Source organism: Parus major, chromosome 5 (genome assembly GCF_001522545.3).
Source record: "Parus major isolate Abel chromosome 5, Parus_major1.1, whole genome shotgun sequence".
Classification (NCBI taxonomy): Eukaryota; Metazoa; Chordata; class Aves; order Passeriformes; family Paridae; genus Parus; species Parus major.
In genome coordinates, this window is record NC_031774.1 from 51,627,021 (window position 1) to 51,647,216 (window position 20,196).

Below are 20,196 nucleotides of genomic sequence, written 5' to 3' on the forward strand. Positions count from 1 at the left end.
TTTCTCTTCCTTTTCTCTTCCTTTTCTCTTCCTCTCTTCCTTTTCTCTTCCTTTTTTTCTCTTCCTTTTTTTCTCTTCCTTTTCTCCCCCTATTTCAGAGTGTGGATTAGGCAGCCCAGATTGCATTTTTGTTAGAGTACTTCACGGGTGCTCAGGAAGGCTGAGCAGTGCCCAGATAAGCCCAATGCTGGTACAAATCATCTCAGAGAAATGGTAAGAGTGTGAGCTGTGCCCTCTTTTTCACAAGGAGATGGAGAGGAAGAGTCAGCACCACAACAGCTGCTGTCTTTTCTCTCTCTGCAGCTCTTCCCTCTTGCCCTCCATTTGTGTGCTCTTGTCTTTTTTTTTTTTAGCTCTGGAGGAACAAAGGAGAACAACATCTCCTGTGGCCCATTTAAAATAACCTTTTCCCTTTTTGCCAAAATGGACGGTTGTCACCTCCAGTACCTCACAAGAGAGTACCTTAAAAGAGAGTGACTTTCCCTGAGAGTCGGTCTTCCTGTAAGCAAGAAAAATAATGAAGCCTGTTTCTCTGCAGATCTATATGTTCCTCTCATGTAAAGGGCAGTATTGACTTTTAAGTTAATTATACTCAAATCTACTGTTATCTCTGCATAAAGCATAAAATATGTCATGCCCTGCAACTTCCATGTTCTTCAGCCACTCTGCCTTCCTGACCTCCCCACAGCTGCTCTGCTGCCTTCAGCCTTTCATCCTCCTTTCCATCTTCTCTGCACTTTACAGCCTCTGTGTTTTTCTGCTGCTCCAGGTTCCTCTTGAGATGGTCTTGTCATTTCCTCCTCCTTTTTAACCCATCCCTTCCCCTGACTTGGTCATTCTCATTGAGGAGCTGTGTGAGCTGCTGCTGTCAGCACAAATAACAGCAGGGCTGTGGTCCAGCAGTAACAACTCCCAGGACATGGGGAACTCCATGGAAACAGGGCAATACCTCACCCCACTCCTCCACAATCGGAGAGCTCACATCCCTTTAACCACAACACCCTCCAGAACTGTGCTCCAGAGATGGGACCCATCAACAGCCCATCTCCCCTGTAGACCATCTATCCACTAACCCCAGTCCAGCTAGGGAATATCCTTTTCCTGCTGCCTGCCATTGCACAGCTCTTTTGCACAGCTCTGGACAGCACAGGGCTCACCCCAGTGCTTGACTGGGGGGACAACAGCTTAACACCAGTACCAGGGCTTACATGACACAGCAGCTAAAGGTGGGAGAACTGAGCCACAGCTGCTCCAAGGTATTCAGTCAGCCCTTTGCACTGTGCAGTGTACTTCCTCAGTGGCTTCTATCTCTTTTTATACATTTTTAATTGATTAATTTTTCATCCTTATCCTAAGATTGCGCGTTTGTGGCAGCCATTATCAGAACCCCATGTTAGCTTCATGTAAAGCTATACTTATTATACTTATTATACTTATTTCCTGGATGACATATCTTGAATGTACAGTATCCTTTTATGACTCATATTAAGTCAGACTTCAGACCTTTAGGCCAGGATTTGGTTAGTCCTTCACTGGGCCATAAAGTGGGCTGCTCAGGGGAGGCTTGTCGGTCCCACCGGTGTGACCACAGTTACACAGCTACATGAGGCTTACTGTTTTTTTCACACTGTTTTTGGCACTGCAATATCTTGCCCTATTGCCCTCCAATCCTATGCCTCTCCCTGTCTGTCCATGGCCTGCTGCCCAAGGGTGGCTGTGAGGATCCTGTCTTTGGCCTTCACCCCAACAGCACCGCAGTGGTTGTTGTGGATGGTGGTGATGCACTGGTGGACTCACCACTGCACTGTTTCCCTTTTGCTTTGCCCTTACAACATTCCACACAAAATTCACCCCTGCCACCCCACCCCCTCCCCGCCTCTCTGCTCCCCCAAGGATTTTAAATCAAAGTGATATTCTAGAAACTGGGTGTCAGGAGCAAAATCATCATAGGTCAACTTGGGAAAGTCTAAACCATGGTCTCTGCTTCCTGGCCACTGGTTTTTATAAATCCTGTAAGAATTAATTTAAGTCTGAAAGACTTTACTCTCTATTAAGTGCTCTTGAAATTGGCTAATGGGGGAAAGAAGATTGAAGGGTGAGAGATGTGCATTGCCCAGCTGTTCTCATAAGCTTTATTTCTATAGGAAATCAGTATAAAATGTGAAAGGGAGCAAGTCATGTTAAAATAACAGTTGTACTTGATCCTTCACATATTTGATGCTTTTAATACTTCCTCTCCCAATACATTAAGGAGGACACACAGGGCTGAGATGCTCTGTCTGAAGCCTCGGACTTCATTTGCCAAGCTGAAGTTGAGTTAGCACATTGGAGCCTCTGGGGCTGTGCCTTGCATCAGAAACAGCACAGCTCGTTATCGTCCCCAGTCCCTGCTCCTGTCAGTCGCTGCACGACTTGATGGTGGGTGACACGTGGAGGGAAACAGGATCTCTTCCAGAATATGTGAAAAGGTAGGTTTGACATAAGATTAGATCAATAAGAGGAAGATGGATGAGCATTCATTACCTATATTATGGAGGAGACCGTTTTAGGAGAAGGGAAAGTTTACCTTAGGACATTCGTTCCCCTCCCCTTTGTTGTACAGCTGCTTGTCAGTCTGTTCTTTGGTTGTCACAGCTGGGAGTGTATGTTCCAAGGTGAACTGTTGCTTATTTCAGTTTGCCTTAAAATGTTGCTTGGCAAACTGAGGTATTTCAGGAGATGATTGATGAGCAATGAAACAAGCACGCAGCAGGGACAGGCTGGACAGCTGGGATGACTTCAGCCTCAGTCCAGAGCCGATCATTTAAAGGGCAGGATTGGGTCAAAAGGAAAAGGGATGCTAAAGGAAAAAGAATGAATAAGGGAGAGAGAGAGAGAGTGTCAAAGGCTGCCATACAGTAGTCACCATAGTGATGATGAGGGAGGGAGGCAGAAGAGAGGGCAAAGTCAGTTGACAGTGAAAACATTCAAGGTTTAAAAGGCAGCCTGCTGGCTTTGTGCATGTCTGGGAACCCTAAAGACTGGGCAGGCACCATCTCCAAGCCTTTCTGCTGCTATTGGTTTAATTCTGTAAAGATTAGTTTCTAGTTATTATCTGGATCATCCTGTAAGAGTTACAATTAACTTTAGTTAAAGAATATTCTCTTTTGATACAAGTGACCCTCGGCTAAAGCTGACCAACTTTGTGGCGAGGTTGGTATAGGAAAAAATTCCTTGTGGCTTCCTTCTTGTCTTTTAGTAGTGCCTTTGAGTTGTAAGTGCATTTGCTTGCTGTGAAAGGTGGATTGCACTACTGATGGGATAATTAGAACACGGCTGCACACCAGAAGATCCCAGAAAACACTATACTGAGATGCCAGGTACCAATAACAGGAGGCACTGAAAAGAGGAGTCATCCTTGGATATACATTACCACTTTAGAAGAAATTGCATCAATTTAAGACATGATTATCCCTTCAGCTGTTTGAGTTGGTCCCCTGCCAAGGTTACCATTGTCACACCACAGCAGTTCCCCTGAGCACTCCTCACCTGTCCCAGGGCGATGTCTGACCAGTTCACCTCTGAGACAGGTGAGTTATGTCACAAGCAACTCTGCCAGCCCTGCTAAGGGAAAGCAACAGTTTTTAGGCCAGGAGTTGTAGCTGAAGGACAAGGACATTCCTTACACTGCCACAGTTACATTTGCAAGAGGAGAGGCCACCTGACCAAAGCTTTAAATCCATCCCTTCTCATGGGAGAGACATCTGACTGCACACCACCAGGCAGTGCCTGTCTCCTTTCAGAATTCAAACTGCAGCTTGATGCCTGAAACTTTGCTTTATTGTGTTAGGTTATTGTTGTTTGTGCTGTTCCTGTGTCAGCTGATGGAGATGACAAAAGAGGCAGGGGTTAGAGCACTTGACAAAGAGATCCATTCACCTCCTGTCAATCAGCAGAGCATTGAGGCAGGGCTGGAACTATGCTACAAGAGAAGATCCTGAAGACCTTTCAAAGCTTTTATCTGTTGCATGAACTAATTAGAGATTCTTGAGGGACAACAAAGGGGGAGAATAATTGTTCCAGATATTACAGTACCTATCTCTGAGTCTCAGCATCCCAAGCCATCCCTATTAATTTAGCTAGTCATGCCTAGACTTGTTCTGTCTTTGTCTTCTCAGAACTTTATTCCAGACAGCAAGGTTTCTCTGAACTGTGGGGAATGAGAAATATAAGATTAGAGACAAAAATCAGTCTTAGTCCAGTTATTACTGGAATACTCCAAGGGCACAAGAATTTGACACTGGTTATTAAGTGTGTTATTGCAACCCTTTGAAGGCTTCAGGTTATGCTGTATTTGCTATGACCCTTTTACTTGCACCCGTGTCTTTTAATGCTTCATGGTAAAATCATCTGGTGTTGTCTTTTTTCTCTCTTTCTTTAGAAATTTAAAAGTGAATTTTAGATTTTCAAAACAGTTTTCCTTGACCTTCTTCAATGAGAAAAGCCCTTTGACTATGCCATGAGAAGTCTGGGGATTTTTGTATTTTTGCCTAATTTTTAAGTGTATGGAATGTACTAGATTTACTTCCTGTTCAATAGATATCCTCACCAGAATATTCCCACTCCATTTGGGTTGTAAAACCAAGCCTACTGTTGCAGGAAAACTGTGTCAAGCCAAATTAGCTCCCTTTGGTCTCTTCAGCAGATCACAGCATGTCAAAATTCTTGATTCTTGAACCCTGCAGTTCTAGACAGATTTCAGGCTTCCTGAGCCCTCCTATAGATATCTTAAAATGTGCAGGTGAAGTGCACTGCATGATGGACAATGAACTGTGAACTTGAATCAACAGACAAACACACTGTCCCATGCTCCTGCATGTTGTTTTTTTTTCATGTTTCAGTACTTTGTGTTATTTGTAGTTTTCATGCACTGACAAGAGTTCAGCCTGCAGCATGGTTGTCTCCAATAACCCACCCCTGGGTGTTTATTTTGGCAAATGATAGCTGGTTTGGTGACAGAGATATAAAGGGAAAGGGAAACTGTACAAGTGCAAAGGAGAAAAAACCAGGAATGAACACGATTAGAAGATGGCTGGTCTTTGGTACAATAGCTTTGACAGCGTAGAAAGAGAACAGTGCTCAGATGGAAAAGCAAGAGCTGGAGGTTATAGTGAGAGAGAGACTGGGATGAGGATGGGATCCCTGAGAAATGGAGAGTGAAGTTAAAACAACAGGAAAAATGAGCAGCATGAGAGGAAGTATGGTCCCTTTTAGGGGAATGCCCATCCAGATGTGCAACACTCCCCATCAGGGCATGGAAAAGCACCCAGGCTGCTGAGCCTCACTGTGCTGCTGTGGTTAAACAGCAGTGATGCTGTGGTGGCAGGAGGGGAGCTCTTCATCCAGAGCACCCAGACAGCAGCACTGTGAGAAGCTGCTCTCTTAGGTCAAGCAGTAGAAGTCTGTAGAGTGAATGTAAAGTGTCTCATCTATAAGAATATGAATTACTCTAGACAACACAAAAAATAAAAAAATCAAAAAATCAGTTGTCACTCTCCTTGCCCTCAACCCAAAATAGAAATCCACACAAACAAGTGACAATAAGGTTGAAGTTCAGGTGATTCAGAAATTCAGATGACTCAGAAAAATGTCAGAATAAAGATGGTGTTACGAAGCAGTCCTTAGTGAGATACTATTCTTTCCAAAGGACTTGAATTTCTTTGATACACAAGATGGACAGAGGACCCCCTAGTAATTTTGTTTTATCTGCAGTATTTAATGTGTGGTGCCCTACATATTTATTTTGTGTTATCCAGGTTTGTTTGAAAAGCCATCTGATTCCTCCTAAGTAAGGGTGCTATATATTTGTTTTTCTGCCTTTTGAATCCCAGCTGGATGGTTCTCTTAGGCAGTAAACAGGATTTTAAAAGAGGGTTTGAGGGATAAGTGCTCTTGGCTTTGGAGGATTTGAGAGTAACTATGTAAGACCCCTATTCCTCTTACTTTTTGTCAGTAATGTGCTAGCTCAAGTCCTAAAATTTTCCCTCTGGAACCCATCACTGCTGCTCATGAGGGCTTCACAAACACTCAATTGGTCTTCATATCAGCTTGGCAAAGGTTTCATTTTGCTCTGTTATTTCTGGGAGAAGTTAGGTGGGGTTTTAGAAATAAATTTCATTGTCCATCTTTCGACTTTGATTATAGGGTGCACCTATCCAAGCAAAGACCTTGCCAACAGCATTCTGGTAGTATAATGGATAACACCTTCTGATTATGAATTGGAGGACTGCAAGTAAGACTCCTGGATAGTGTTTATTTTGCAGGCTGCATGCTTTTCCCTTCTCATTGAAGGTTTATGAAGCACAGCATGTTTAACTTTTCACAATCCTGGATTCTTTACTAGCTGAATGTGCAAGTACCCACTCTTCACCTACTTTCTACAGGGCTTGGTTTCTGTAGCACCAAGTTCCTCTTTAAGGATAAAGTGAAATACAGATCTGGAAGGCAGGAGTCCCTCCTGCTGCATGCTTCATATCTAAACTTCAGCAGAATGATCTCTTACTCAGAGAGGTAGCAAATCCTGTGGAAAAAATGTGATTGCATCATAAAAGGCTTCAGAATACACATTCTGAAGCAGGGCAGAAGGGATATCAGACAAACTGAAGTTCCACACACAGGCTTAATATTAGTGCTTTCTCAGTTCCCCAGTCACATTGTTGTTACTAGATTTTGATATAAGTGGTAGAAGTAGAAATGGAATGACAAATACACTTAGCAGAACTGATATCAATTCACTGCAAAATATATAAATTGTGAGCAATAAAGTCAGATTATTTCACTGGATTTACTCTGGGTTTGCCCTAGTGTAACCCAGAACAGACTGTGGTCCAGTGGGTATGAGAGAAGTGAGACTTTAAAGAAATAAATCTCACCTATTTCAAGTTTTATTAGCTTCTATTTCCATTGTGCCTTGCAATTTTTATATTTGTCGTCTACTGAAGCTTGCCTAGATGAAAGATTTAGTCTTCATTGTATTACAGAGTTTTTGTAAAGAGTAGATGATGTTTTTAAAAAGCTGAGAATAGACAATACATGTAATTGTTTATAGGGAGCTTACTCTTGGCTCAATTTAGCCTTTAGCGTGACAAAGAGCTTTATCCAAGAGCATAATGAATCTATATGGTATTGCCAAGCTGAATAATTTAAAAATAATGAGTCAGATCTTTAAAAAAGAGTAGGAAAAGGACTTCTGGTTATAATGTTTAGGAGTGAATATATGTTCAATTAGTTTTGCTTTGCCTCCTGATTCCTTAGCCTTTGCAGTGTGCTCAGTTTATATTTTTAAGCTTCTATCTATAACCATGAGAGCAGAAAAATTACTGCCTTTTTGTTTAAATGAAAGAAAGATGGGAGATTTTTACCTAATCACATCATTCCAAGAGCTGGTACTCTGAGGAAAAAGCCTCAAATATCACAAAACTTACGATAAAGATTTGCAATTTGTAGCTCCTCAGATGTGTCTGAGGTTTAGAAATGCCCTTCTTATAAATAAAAAACTTCCTGAGGTCTATAAAAGATGCAAAGCTATATTTCAGCAGCAAAACCATTAGAAATAACTTCTCGTTCTGCAGGGAAAGATGCAGATGGCCACCTTCTCTCTCCACAGCCTCAGAAATGGGAGGTCCAGCTAATGAGAAATAGTTCTGTTCTCAGCTGAGTCGACAGCCTGTTACCACAGTATGGATTGGGAGTTACTCCAGGAGAGTGACTGCAAACACCACAGCTTTCCACTTTGCATCGAAAGACCAGAATGTTTCCTGATACCTGGGGAAACTGGAGGAGGGAGGGATACTGGGTTTTGGCTTTTTGACTGTGTAGTATCTTAAACAGCCCAGGAGAGGTTTAGGGCCTCTTTCTGCTCTGGATCAAGCTGGTGTCAGTCTGCAGCAATTGCACAAAGACAAATTAGCATTCCCCAGGTAAGAACGAGGCCAAAGAATAATTTGTTTTTGGTGGCTTTTAATTCAGTGCAAAGATGACGTAAGATTTTTGCGTTTTAACTTGCATCTCTCGGCAACAGAGGAGCATTTAATTCAGGATGTGAAAGCATTTTTCTTAGCAGCTGGAGCAGGCACTGAGGACTGAACTCAAGAAAGTAGTACAGGATCAGAAAAAGGCTCTTTTGTATCTCTCTGGGATACAAACTAGGAAGGATGAAAAAGTGAAGGACCCGGGAACAGCTGTGGTGTGACCTAGTGAATGGTGAAGTCCCATTGTTTCAGCTCCCTAAGAGTCCTGAGAGTTCAGCTATTCCATCTGAGGCTGAACAGAGCATCTCCTTGTCCTCAAACCCACTGACAACATTTGCCTGCTTTTGTTAAAGTGAGAAGGTTGTCCTTAGAATATTCTGGGGCTCCTTTAGCTCCATCTGCTAAAATTACAAGAGTGCCTGGACTTGCCTGCAGTTTGACAACAGGTTCTGTTCTATTATTATCTGTTCTTATGAACAAATAAATGCAAAATTCATTTTGATTTGCAAAGAATCCTTGTTTTCTACACTGGTAGCAGATTACTAACATACAGCAGTATGTCCTGTAAACTGACCTCTCCTTAAATCTTCCGCTGCTCCAAAGGTTCTTTATGGAGCTGCAGCCTAAGCAACCTTTCTGAGTTTCAAGGGCAGCTAGAACCAAGTGTTGCCCCCTTCTTCTCCTATTTCAGCAGGGAGATGCCTGTGACAGAGACACCATCCCATGGCTACAGCAGATGAGCACTGCTGGGAGAAGTAGCTCATATATTTACAGTGGGAAACCTTCAGGCCAGTTTTGTCAGGCACACTCCTTTCCAATCATCTGAAGGCTCCAAGGGAATTTTTCTAACACTCCTAGCTCAGACCTTTGCAGAATCTTAGCTAGTAATCCACCACTTCTACAATGGGTCTTTCAGCATCTGGAAGAGCAGGAAGGGCTACTTCTCTGGTGGCCATGGCTCTTGTGTGGGCTGGTGCCAACAGAACTTGTCTATTATCCCCCCAATACCAAAACAGCAGCCTCTGCAGTGGATTTGTAGAAGATTATATCCAGTAATTGAAGACACAATGTCCAACAGGTCTGTCTGGCTTTCTTTTGCTCCTTGAGCTTTCATGGGGGCCTGCACCCAAAAATCTTAATAGTCCTTCCTGGTTAAGAAACTCAAAATAGTTCCCTTAGCAGGGTACCTCTCTTCCAAATGCTGCACGTGAAAGACTCACAGCTCTTGAATCATTGCTGCCTCGTGCTAATCATTGCAACTGGGTTCTTTCTAGCCCTCGTTAATTACTGCCTAGCTTATATATAACCCCCTCACACTGCAATCACAGAGCTAGTAAAGATTATGCAAATGCTGATTAGGGTGTAATGTGGCTTGCAGAGCATTCATCATAACCAGTAAGAAGGGAGAAGAAGAGAAGCTTGATTCATAGGGGCTAGGCTGAAACTGTCCAGAGAGCAGTTGGATTTTACATTTTTACTTGAAAACTGAGAATATTTGATATAGAGAATGCTGAAACTCAGCAAGGAAAAGATTTTAATATAATCATGCTTCCCTGAAGATACATTTAAACTAGATACCTGCCCTTGGGTTTTAACAATGCAGCAGGTGGGGGTTGCTAAGACAGCCAGTTGTTTTCATCCCAAGACATCCCCCTCTCTTCCCAATACCACCTGGAGCACTTTTAGTCATTTTGTTCATATTCACAGGTCGGAAACCTCCCAACCCCTGTGATAAAAAACTATACTTGAAAGTAAAATAATTCTAAATATCATCCAGTGAATATGCTGATGTCTCCTAACTCTCAAGACCCAGGTGGATAAATAGAATCCAGCTCAGACGTATCTTCAGACAAACAGCTGGGTAATTATTGCCTCTCTAGAGTTACCTCATTTTATGCATTCTGTCATGAGACAGAATGAATGGTGCCTGGGAAACTGTAAATTTGAATTACCATTTTCCTATACAAGGTGAGAAAATTGCTAAGAACAGTGGGAAAAACTGTGGAGTCACAAGAGGCAGAGCAAGAAGGGACTACAAGCTTTAAGGTAAAAGTCAGAGAGAAGGGCTTTATGCTGTCATACAGGTGTGCATGTCTTAAATCCCACCAGTGTGGATCCACAGGAAGGCTGGATGTATGTTAAGACAAAGGAAACCATTGTGACAAGAGAAATGTTTTCCTCTGGGCTTCTAGAACAACTGTTCTTTATACGGTGATTCTCCTGACTGGATTCTCTTCAGGAATCTGCCAGGGCAGCAAACTCAGGGGTTCCATCCTGTGTAATCTCTTCAGTACTGAAGTCTGGTTGGTCTGCATGTGAATCCAGGACAGAATACTTCAGGCTTTGGAAATGCACCTTTTATGGACACTTTACTTACAACAAAAGAACATCCAGAGGCTCAAACAACCTTCCAGAATACTCTGAAATATCCCTTCAGAACTACCTAGGGCATTATCAATAAAAGGAGTGGGTGAAAAAGCCTCTCAGACCTGTTCTGCTGCTCTGACAGCACTGGGGATAAGGCACACAGCTAAGCTGGCAGCAGGAAAATTATGAGACAGTGACCACCTCCCAGTCATCTCAAATGCTCAAATTATTCCTAAGCCTGATTCTCACAGGTTGTTTGGTGTTCCCATGACTACATGCAGAAAAGGTGAAAGCAAAAGTAGTTACATCACTCTGAAGAAAGAGCTACTATTGATTACTGAAGAAGAGCCTGTAACAATTTCTACAATAATGAAAGACTCTCAGCATCGAAAGTATACCCACCAGATCTTTCTGACAATATTAGGTTTGGCTTTTTCTCTAGGTATGATTAGATTCTGAGATTCTTGATGGAGAAAAGATCCTAAGAATATCAGGATATCCTAAGGATGTTTCAGATAGAAAATGAGGGCATCTGAATAAATCAATACAGCTGTTATATTCATGTCAGCCTTTCAGTTTGCCAGGTTTCAACAGAATCCTTGCAGTTGCTAGTTACAAACTAGCATAATAACTGACACTTTATGTCTGGAGAAATCTTTTGGACCAATTCCTTCTTCCTGATAAAGCCTCTTTGTGCTGCTCTAAAGGCACAAAGCAGCCTTCAAGTTGCTTTTATCTGTTATATTCAGATTCAGCCATCACAGGGAAATCTCCATATGGTGGAGAGCTGATCTTGCTGAGTTTGCACTCTTCCCATCACAGCTCTGATTCTGCAGCCATAGTGAGAGGCAGACCTACGGCTGAGGCATTGCTGTGCTCTAGTAATTCCCTGCTGTGGAGCTATATCTTGTCTCTTGTTCCAGGCACAGCTTAGAGTTCACATGAACCACTTTACAGGCCACTTTGGGAATCCAGTGACATGCACTCCAAAATTTCATTTGACTCCAAAGTTAATTTGGCATGGGCACAATGGCAGTCTTGATGATAGGGGAGCCTGGGGACCTCAAAATATTTTAATAGTCTCAACAAGAGAGTAAGAAGGTCCTAAGATTACTGAGATGCAGTAGTGTTATGCCATACTAATATTCTTTGTCAAGTATGAAGTAGCTCTGTAAGCTGACTTGGGAATTGAAATTAACTTGAAAGAAATGAAAAATGTTACATAACAAATGCAGAAAGGCATATATAACTTACTTCTGGAAGAGTTGGGGGATGTTTCACCTTAAATGCTTGTAATTTGGAAAACCATGACTTTTTAGGAAATTAAAGCAAAAAATCATAGCTTGGGCAGGGGAATTTTTTTTTCCTAAACAAATGGGCTATCACATTAGACATTATTGCCTAGTAGCAGTTGAAATAAACCCTGAGGAACCCCTATCTCATGTATAAGATGAAATAAATGAATGTGTATTCCCACAATACTTTTGGACAGTGCTTCAGCAATAAAAAAAGAATATAAATTTAATGATTTTATTATTCTGTTAATAAGCATCTTCAATCTGGAGCATAGGATGAGGATGCTGCAAGTCAAGAAACTGCCAAGATGCTGCAAATCAAGAAGTGCCAGAAATGTAGAAACTGGCTCCTGCTAAGTGTTGTTCAGATCCACAATAGGTATTGATTAGAAAAAACCCATAACCACCTTCTGCAGAAACTGTGGAGAAGCCATGTGAAGCACACAAACCACAGCACTTAGAGTTAGCATTCCATACAGAAGCAGTGCCAAATTGCACCTGAAACAGCAGGGTTAATAAGGATGTACTGTACCATTCCAAATTACAAATTTTCAGCTGAATGACTGTTAATTGCAATAAGCAAATTCATACAAGAAACAATGGTTTGCTGCCCTCTTTCTCTCTCCCTCTCTCAGGTTTACTTCCAGAATTAAAAATAACCTGTTGATGCCACCTCTGGGAAGATAGGACTGGGAATGAACCCCCTCTACAAACACATAATGGCCATATTGTTTAGAAGATCTCAGAGCAATAACTTTTCAGCATCCCCACTCATCAAGAGTCACCAAACTCTTTTTGGTAGGTGGTAATAAAATAAAGAGCTCCAGTAAAAGGCTAAACCTCTCAAGTACAATATCAGAGAAGACCATAACCAGTACCCATGCAACAAGATATTTACCAAAAAACTCTCCCAGAGGATTCTGAGAAGGTGGCAGGGGGAACACAAAACAGTCCTTTACCAGGCTCACCTGAGGGAAAAGGATTTGTGGTGACACAAATCTGACCATCACAGTATGGCTGTGAGCAAGATCCACCACAAACCACCTGATGACTTAATGTCACCAGCCCTTTCTACATCCTGTCTCTGACTAATTTCCAGTGCCTCAGAGGCAGTTGAAAAAACCTCATAAGCCAAATGTAGATGGGACAGAGGACCAGAAGTAGGCCTGAAACTTGGGAATTATTACAGTACAATGTCAAAGGTCAGCAGCTCTGTCGTCTTCAAATCCCCTTTGGACACAACAAAGCATCATGCTCTGATTTAAAATCATGTTGGTGTTTGTTCCTGGAGTGCTGTTTGTTTGCTCTTGGAATGGTTAGAAAGCTTTTCAGTCTAAGTATACTCACTACCAATTTATGGCCATGCATCACTGTGCTAACATAATCCTTTAATCTTAATAGTACTCTTTCCTTGATATTTACTGTGTGAATTGCACTATTTTGGCTTAATTTGGCTAGTTGAGGAAGCTAAGTCTGCTTGCTTGTTTGCAGCTCCCATTCAAGAATACAGATACTCTGCTCCCTTGCCACCCCAGAATTCCTCTTCTGCACCTGTGTCAACCTGAGTCAATCTTTTCTGACCGTAAGTCACCAGAACTGGACGCAATTTTCCAAACAAGGTTCCTCAGCTGTGCTGTGCAAAGCCTTGTTAATACTTCCCTCTCTCTACTAAAAATACCATGCTTTGTGCATCATAGACTCAAGTGAGTCTTTTCCATACCCATTCTGCTGGCAGCTCATTTTCTCATGGAGGAACTCACCCCCATAGTAAGGTCAGAGCAGTAAACCCAAGGCTACCAGCATCACCACCCTCCTTCTCTCACTACAGTGTTTTAGGCACAGGGTATTGCTTCTAGCCTTTTAAACCTTGAACAAATCCTTGCTTTGGCAATTGTTATTCGCTGCTTCTTCCAATATCTCTAAGTAAAAATCATCGTTGGGTTCATTCATCATGTCAGCCTCAGGAATTTTCCCCATTTCTCTAAATTTTCTGTTCTGCAGTCCCAAGTCTTAGTCAAATATCTGCATTTGTCCTTCTTGCAGTTTAACTTCAGCTGGATTAGTTTGTGATCACTCAGTTCATGATCAGTTTCAACATTCTGGCCTTCTACAAGGTCCTTGCTGCTTATTAATACCAGTCCTAAAATAGCATCCTCTCTCATGGACTGTTTGCCTGAGAAATCGAGTTTCTACAACACTCCAGAACATTTAAGCCCTACCGGTTCCCAGTGGTACCTTCTAGTCTGTAGCTGAGAAATTAGTTTCCCATAATCACATGCCATTTGCTCTTCTATGTCTTCCAAATAGTTTTGGAGATAAGTGCCCCTGTCCAAGTTTGTAAGGGATTACTATTCTTCTCTTGGTGTTTTGTTTTTTTTCCTTCTTTCCTCTCAGGTGTTTTTCCAATGTAACGCACTATTATTTTATTTCTTCAAACAATTTACTAAAATATGGAGCTACTCCAAGGACTTCAGTATAATTTCTGGTGTTTTAAGTAGCTCTCCAACGACTATATTCTAAATACTATTGCCAAGCAGAAGTGTTCAGCATATCACAGCAGCCTTGAGACAAGACTTTAAGCCCCAGAGAAAACATTGCTTATAACACAAAATTCCAAACCAATTAAAGACTAAACATTGGTGACATATCTTGCTGTATTAATTGTATTAGAAATCTTTAAAATTTTGGAGTCACAATATGGAAAAATCAAAAAGAAAAAGCAATTGAAATGCTAGGTATTTAATTAAATCATCATTTTATCCCTTTGTCAACAGACTTTTTTTTTTTTAATGTGAAAAGGCCTCTGACATCTTTAAACGGTAATTAAAACAAGAATTTGTTTTCACTTTTTGGGGAAGAATACATTAGTACAGCTGCTAGAGCTACAGGCGCTGGAATCCTATTATGTTGTCTCCATTTTTTCTTTTTTTTTAGGACAAAACAAGAGGACACATATACAGCAGCAAAAAGAGTGGCAAAGGAGGAAATTGCAGGTTTGTCTCTGATAGAAACTTATTTGCAGCCCTGCTGCTGGAGAGATCCAGGCTTGGTGCACAATCCTTTCTGCCGGTCCAGAGCGAAGCAATCTTGAACAAGTGATGAGAACATGTAAGACATCCGTCTGAGACTTTCTCATGGCAGGTTCACGGCATCGTTTCAAAAGCCGCAGTTGTCTTGACAGCTAAGCCACCTTTGACTGGGGACAGCAGCAAAGGCGGGAGAGAGGGGGAAAGAGAGAAAGCAGAGAAGTGGGATGAGAAGAAAAACAGCACACAGGAGGGAATTAGCAGTGCGGCCAAGCTTCGTGATTTAGAGGCTGGTGAGGACAGTGCCGGAGCTAGAGATGTTTAGTTTTGCAGGGCAACGTGGCGTGGGCGTTACGGAGAGCCGGGGGATGAAGACCGAGGAGGGTCAGGATGGATTTCGGGACGAGTGGAGATGCTGCAAGCGGCAACTATGACGCAAAGCTTGTCCGTTCAGGATCACGCATCCAACTGTTCCTCCCTAGTGATCCCTCGATAAACAACGTCCAAAAAGGACGGTGACCTCATCCCACTGAAATTAGCCAAACACCACACATTTCTCCGTGTTCAGCTCTGCACATTCCTCAGAGCTGCGGCTCTCCAGGCTGCCAGCCCCATCACTGCACCCAGGGGTCCGGAGGCCCCTGTGGGGCAGTTCCTCCAGCCCATCCAGGAACAAGGCTCCAGCTGAGCCCCCATCCCCGGCTCAGGCCGGGCATTCCCGGCTCCGGCTGAGCCCCCGCGCCGCTTCTGCGCCAGAGCCGCCTCTCCCCCTCCCTCCCTCCCTCTCCCGCAGCCCGGTGAGGCGGCGGGGACACGACAAGCCACGACAGCCAACGATGCCCCGTGTAAAAGCGAGACCGCCGGCACAGGCAGAACAAATGCCCCGGTCGGGACACGCCGCGATGCTAGCGGAGCACGACGCAGGCATTTATTTCACCTGGCTGCCGGGAGCGACAGGTTCTGTGGGCTGCCAGCGCCGCCCCCTTTCTTCGGTCGCCTGCGGAGGGGCCGCGGGTCCCTCTCGCACCCCCGGGGCGCCGGGCAGGGAACACCCGCTGCCCCCTTGCCCCTGCACCCTGGCAGGACGCGGGGCTGGCACCTACGGCCGGCGGCTGCCGGGGCGCCCCGACCGGCCGCTCCCGGGGGACCAGCGGCTCTGGCTCGCTGCTCTTCCCTGGATCTCTTCCAGACCCTTCTCCCCCTCCCAACTGCTGTTTTTCCTCCCTCCCATTCTTCCCAGTGGCATTTTCTTTGTTTAATATACGCTATTGTTTTCGAGGCGCTTCTTTGAGCGGGACTGCTGCACCTCCCTCGGGACAGGCAGGGGAAGCGAGCGGCTCTCCGCCGCGCCGATCCCGCTTTCCCGGACCCCGCGTCCCGGCGCCATCCCCCGCGCCCTTCCTTCCCTCGGTGCCCGGCAGCAGCTCCCGCCCCCCGGCCGAGCCCCCACGGCTCCGCCGGCACCACCCCGCGCCCGGAGCGGGACGCGCCGCCCCCCGCAGCCCAGCCCAGCCCGCGCCTCCTTCGCCGGGCGCGGGGCCCCTTCGGCCGAGCGGTGCCCGCGGGAGGGGGGTGACAGCAGCATCAGGTGCAGCCGGGGCCAGCGGCCAGGGCAAGCCCGGCCCCCGGCTGCCGCCTGCGCGCTGAGCGGCTGTGCCGGGCCCGCCCTCGGTGATTGGGAGGAGCTGGGAGAGCAGCGGGCTTCGCCGGGGATTTCCAGCCCGAGCGGGCGGGAGAGGAAGTGCGGGGCGGGGGGAGACGGCGCACAGCGGTCGGGACTTTCCGCCGGGCTGGCGGTCGCCTTCGCCCGGCTCCAGCTGCCGCCCGCCGCCCCGCTCCGCTCCGCGCACACGCTCGCAGGTAGGGCGGCCGCGGGGCTCGGCTGTGCGGCGGCGGCGGCGGCGGCAGAGGAGGAGGGAGGGCGGGAGCTTCGCTGCCGCCGTGGCGGCGGCTCCCGCGCGGGGCTCCGGCACCGGCCGCGCTCGCCTGCCCGCGCTCGGGCGCTCCGCGCAGGGGGACGGGGCCGGGCGGGCGGCGGGAGCTGGGGGCGCTCCGGCGGGGGGGCACGGCGCTCACCGGGGCATCTGCTGGCAGGCAGGGGCCGAGCGCGCTGCAGCCGCAGCCCGTGCCGGGACCTCGGCGGCGGCCGGTGCCCGGGGATAGATCAGCCTGCGGCGGGCCGGCGCGGACTCTCCTGCCCGGACGCACTCGCACTCCAGGGCTTTGCAGGTGCCCCTTTTCCCTTACTTATTCCTGCCTCCCCCTTCCCTCCCCTGCTCCTCTCACTCTCCGCCCCGTTCCCCGCGGGGTGTGTGCCTGTGCGGGGAGCGGAGGGAGGCGAGGCCGGAGCGGAGCCGGGAGCCGCGGCGGTGCTTGCGGCGTTTGATGTGTCGTTTGAATGCAGAAGGCTCGCTCGCTCCTGGCTCCCTCCATATGCAGTGCTGGGGGCGGGCCGACGGCCTTTAAAGGGGCATTGCCGGCAGCGCCGCGCCTGGCGCGGAGCGCGGTCCCGGCTGCGCGTCCCCCCGGCTGCCGCTGCGGCGGAGCCCCCGCCGCTCCCCGGCCATGGGGCTGCGCACGGAGCCGCCGGAGCTGCCCCGCATCGGCGCGGAAGGAGTTGTATTTTCGCAAAGTCCGCCTGCCTGCACCGGCGCTGCGCTATCCCCGTCTGCCTGCCGTGAGCGGAAAGAAAAGTGTTTTGTTTTCACGCCATTCATTTCATGCGCTGATTCGCGACGCCGCGTTTTAGCGCGTTGAATGAATCGCCGTGTTGTAGGTTAGAAAAAATAATGAATGTTTAAAAGTTTATACTGAGTCATTCCTCTGCAGATTAACCTATGACTGACTCATAATCTGAGAACTGCAGTGGCTTGTAAAATAGGAAGGTAAGGCATTTACGTTTTGATTTATTTGTTTCTTTGAGTGCCCAAGATCTGAATTACCGCAGAAAACCAGGAGAAATTGTGTTAATGTTAAGAGGCATAATCTCATGTTCTGCCCATCGGAGCTTGTGTGTGACGTGACAGACTGTATGTGCTCCTCTGCGTGGATCTTCAGCACGCATTAGGGCATCTTTCCTCTTCTGCTATTTCTGTAGTAGTAAAATGTGGGACGTTCCAATGATACAATTTCAAATACGCTGTCTCTTTGGGTCTGTGACTTCTCTAGCATGTTTAGATCTGAGCTTTGTATACTGTATATTGCGATTTATATGTTTTCTATTTCTTGAGTAGAATGGTGTGTTTTTCCTTGCAGATTTGTCCCATAGGATGCATGTAGCATTAATGAGCACTAATCTGAGCTTGCATTCATAGACTGAAAAGGAGTTCAGTGCATGATGCAAAGGTGTACTAGCAGTGTCTAGCTTAGACGAACAAAATAGTACAATTTGAAGTAGTTAGTAAAAATCTGCCTTTAAAATGGCTATTGACTTGCCTAGAAGCCTGGATTAAAGGGCTACACTGATGGTTGTTCAGAACTGGGGACACCATAGCATGTACTGCATGTTGTCCTTTTAAATGAGCCATTGGCTTCTACCACATATGGATTAAGGTCCAAATGCTATTGTGGTGGTTGGGGAGAAGGCTGTTCATTTGAGGTGAGAAATACTTGAACATTTGGACAGAATCAGTTTTTTATGGCTGCACTGGGAAACCCCTTGTCATAGAGCTTGGTAACGGAAACATTGATGTATCATCAGCTTGGGCATTGCAAGCAGGCGGCACTAGGGGGTTATAAAAGTTGGGTTGTTCCAGCACAAGAATGGTAGGTGTTTTACTGAAATGTGACTTGGTGAGGTTTTTCTAATAATAGCTGGACCTAGAATATAGAACCATAAATTGCATTCAGTACCAAAGCAAATTAATGACTCAGTCTTTAGGCTTTCCTGAAGTCCTCCTTCAATTAAGTTGGGTGATACGAATTTTGAGAAGCCATTCTTGCATGGATTCAGAGAATTTGAGTATCATGTAAGCATATTTTCTGTTGATACTGGGAAAACTCAGTAAGATGGCAGTAGTTAGCATCGGTGACCAAAGATTATTTATGAAGTCTTACCAGTCCATGTTAATACAGTTTGTCTTTTAAATGATCTTGGGATCATGTTGTTTTAGATCTTTGCATTGATCTTGTCCATAATGAACACTTAAGGAGAGAAGAGGATTGGCTTTTTAGTACTGAAATCCAGCTGTTCTATAGTAGATATGGCAATGCTGAAAATACAAAAAGCCAAAAACCTTGGTTTTTGATTGATAAGGAGCTGATCATAGTTCTTTTTCAGATGAAAAGGCAATTTAAAAATAGGAATGACTTAAATCTACTCCTATACCCTAAACTGGCCTTGTATGAATAAATACTGTAAAAATAAAACATTCTGATCTCTTATATCTTAGGTGATGTAGTTAGTGGATTTCATTAGATTTTTTTTAAATTATGCTAGTGTTTTTTAGTTGAAGGTGCTGCATCTTATGATGTGTGAAGATTGCTCATTCCACATTGGTTTCAGGTATCTGTACACTGGTGCACAGTTCCTTTAAAGAATTTCCAAGGCTTAAGTTTGTGTTTGTTTGTTTATTTGTTTTAAGCTGTGTATACTTTCTGAATGGAATGCTTGTATTTGAAACCTCCTTGAATTTTTGGTGTCTGACTCAGGAACATCAGAAGTGGTGGGAAAAACTGGAGATTTCAAAATGAGGTATGGGGAAAAGAATCCAAGGGAGGGAGAATTGTGTGGTTTTGTGCAGAAGAATAAAGGTGTGATTGTAGGAGTGCAGTAGTTGCACTAGGGTTTATCTTAAACTTTTTAACCTGTGGTGATGAAGTGGTGCTGTTCCTACTACATTAGGAAAGGGCTGGCAGAGAGAATATAACTGGTTTCCCACCTCAGCCTGCTGGAAGCCCATGCCCTCATAAATGGATAGTTATTTAATTTTGACAAATCACAAATGTTTCATTTTTTGTTTTCTGTCTTTTTTTTCTTACAGCAGGAGAAAGGACTAAAGAATTGGGAGAAAAAGGGGAGTCAACTTACAGTAAACTATTGTTAGGTGCCCATAATGTAGGAGTAAGTGTTCTCTCTCTCTTTTTGTAATGGGGAAGAAGAAAAAAGGAAATAAATGCAAAAAAGCTTTTTAGGATAGCTAAGGGAAGTAAGGAAAGTATCCAGTGGAAACGTCTTAGAACTTAACGAGAAAGGAAGCAAAAGGTGATTTGGTATTGAGAATTCTGTGTATATGTGTGAGAGGGAGAGATATTTACATAGTCTTTGAGGGAGTGTTTGTTTTCTTCATGTAGATCTCCTCTTCTGGAGCCCTGATAGAAAAATACTATTGCCACTGTGACTTCAATTGCTACTGACTGTTGGCTTTGTAACTAGGTTAACAGGATGAGTGTCTCTAAAATTATATACAACAACTGTAGGTCACTAATCCTCTCCACCCCCCAAAAAATGTTAAGCCTTTGATTCCATGCTGTTGTTCTTACCCGCTGCTTTACTCTGCA

The 20,196-nt window shown here is 45.0% G+C and overlaps 1 protein-coding gene and 1 long non-coding RNA gene across 16 annotated transcripts in view; one reads left to right on the forward strand and one right to left on the reverse strand.

The window, feature by feature from the left end:
- Window positions 1-13,957: 13,957 nt before the first annotated feature.
- Window positions 13,958-16,098, reverse strand: LOC107206013. Its single transcript, XR_001522242.3, has 2 exons — window positions 15,635-16,098; window positions 13,958-14,867 (listed from the first exon to the last, which is right to left on the reverse strand). It is a non-coding gene; the product is annotated as an uncharacterized LOC107206013 (long non-coding RNA).
- Window positions 16,099-16,400: 302 nt separating this feature from the next.
- Window positions 16,401-20,196, forward strand: part of TRAF3 (TNF receptor associated factor 3) — a 69,335-nt gene continuing 65,539 nt past the window's right edge. For 6 of the 15 annotated variants that reach the window (XM_033514960.1, XM_015631260.3, XM_015631259.3 and 3 more), the window contains exons 1-2: window positions 16,402-16,557; window positions 17,527-17,582. The gene's annotated coding sequence lies outside the window, so the exon portion shown is untranslated. Of the gene's footprint in view, window positions 16,558-16,816; window positions 16,927-17,337; window positions 17,583-20,196 lie in introns of those variants that run through there. The other 9 variants (XM_015631268.2, XM_015631270.2, XM_015631271.3 and 6 more) reach the window with 5 other exon arrangements.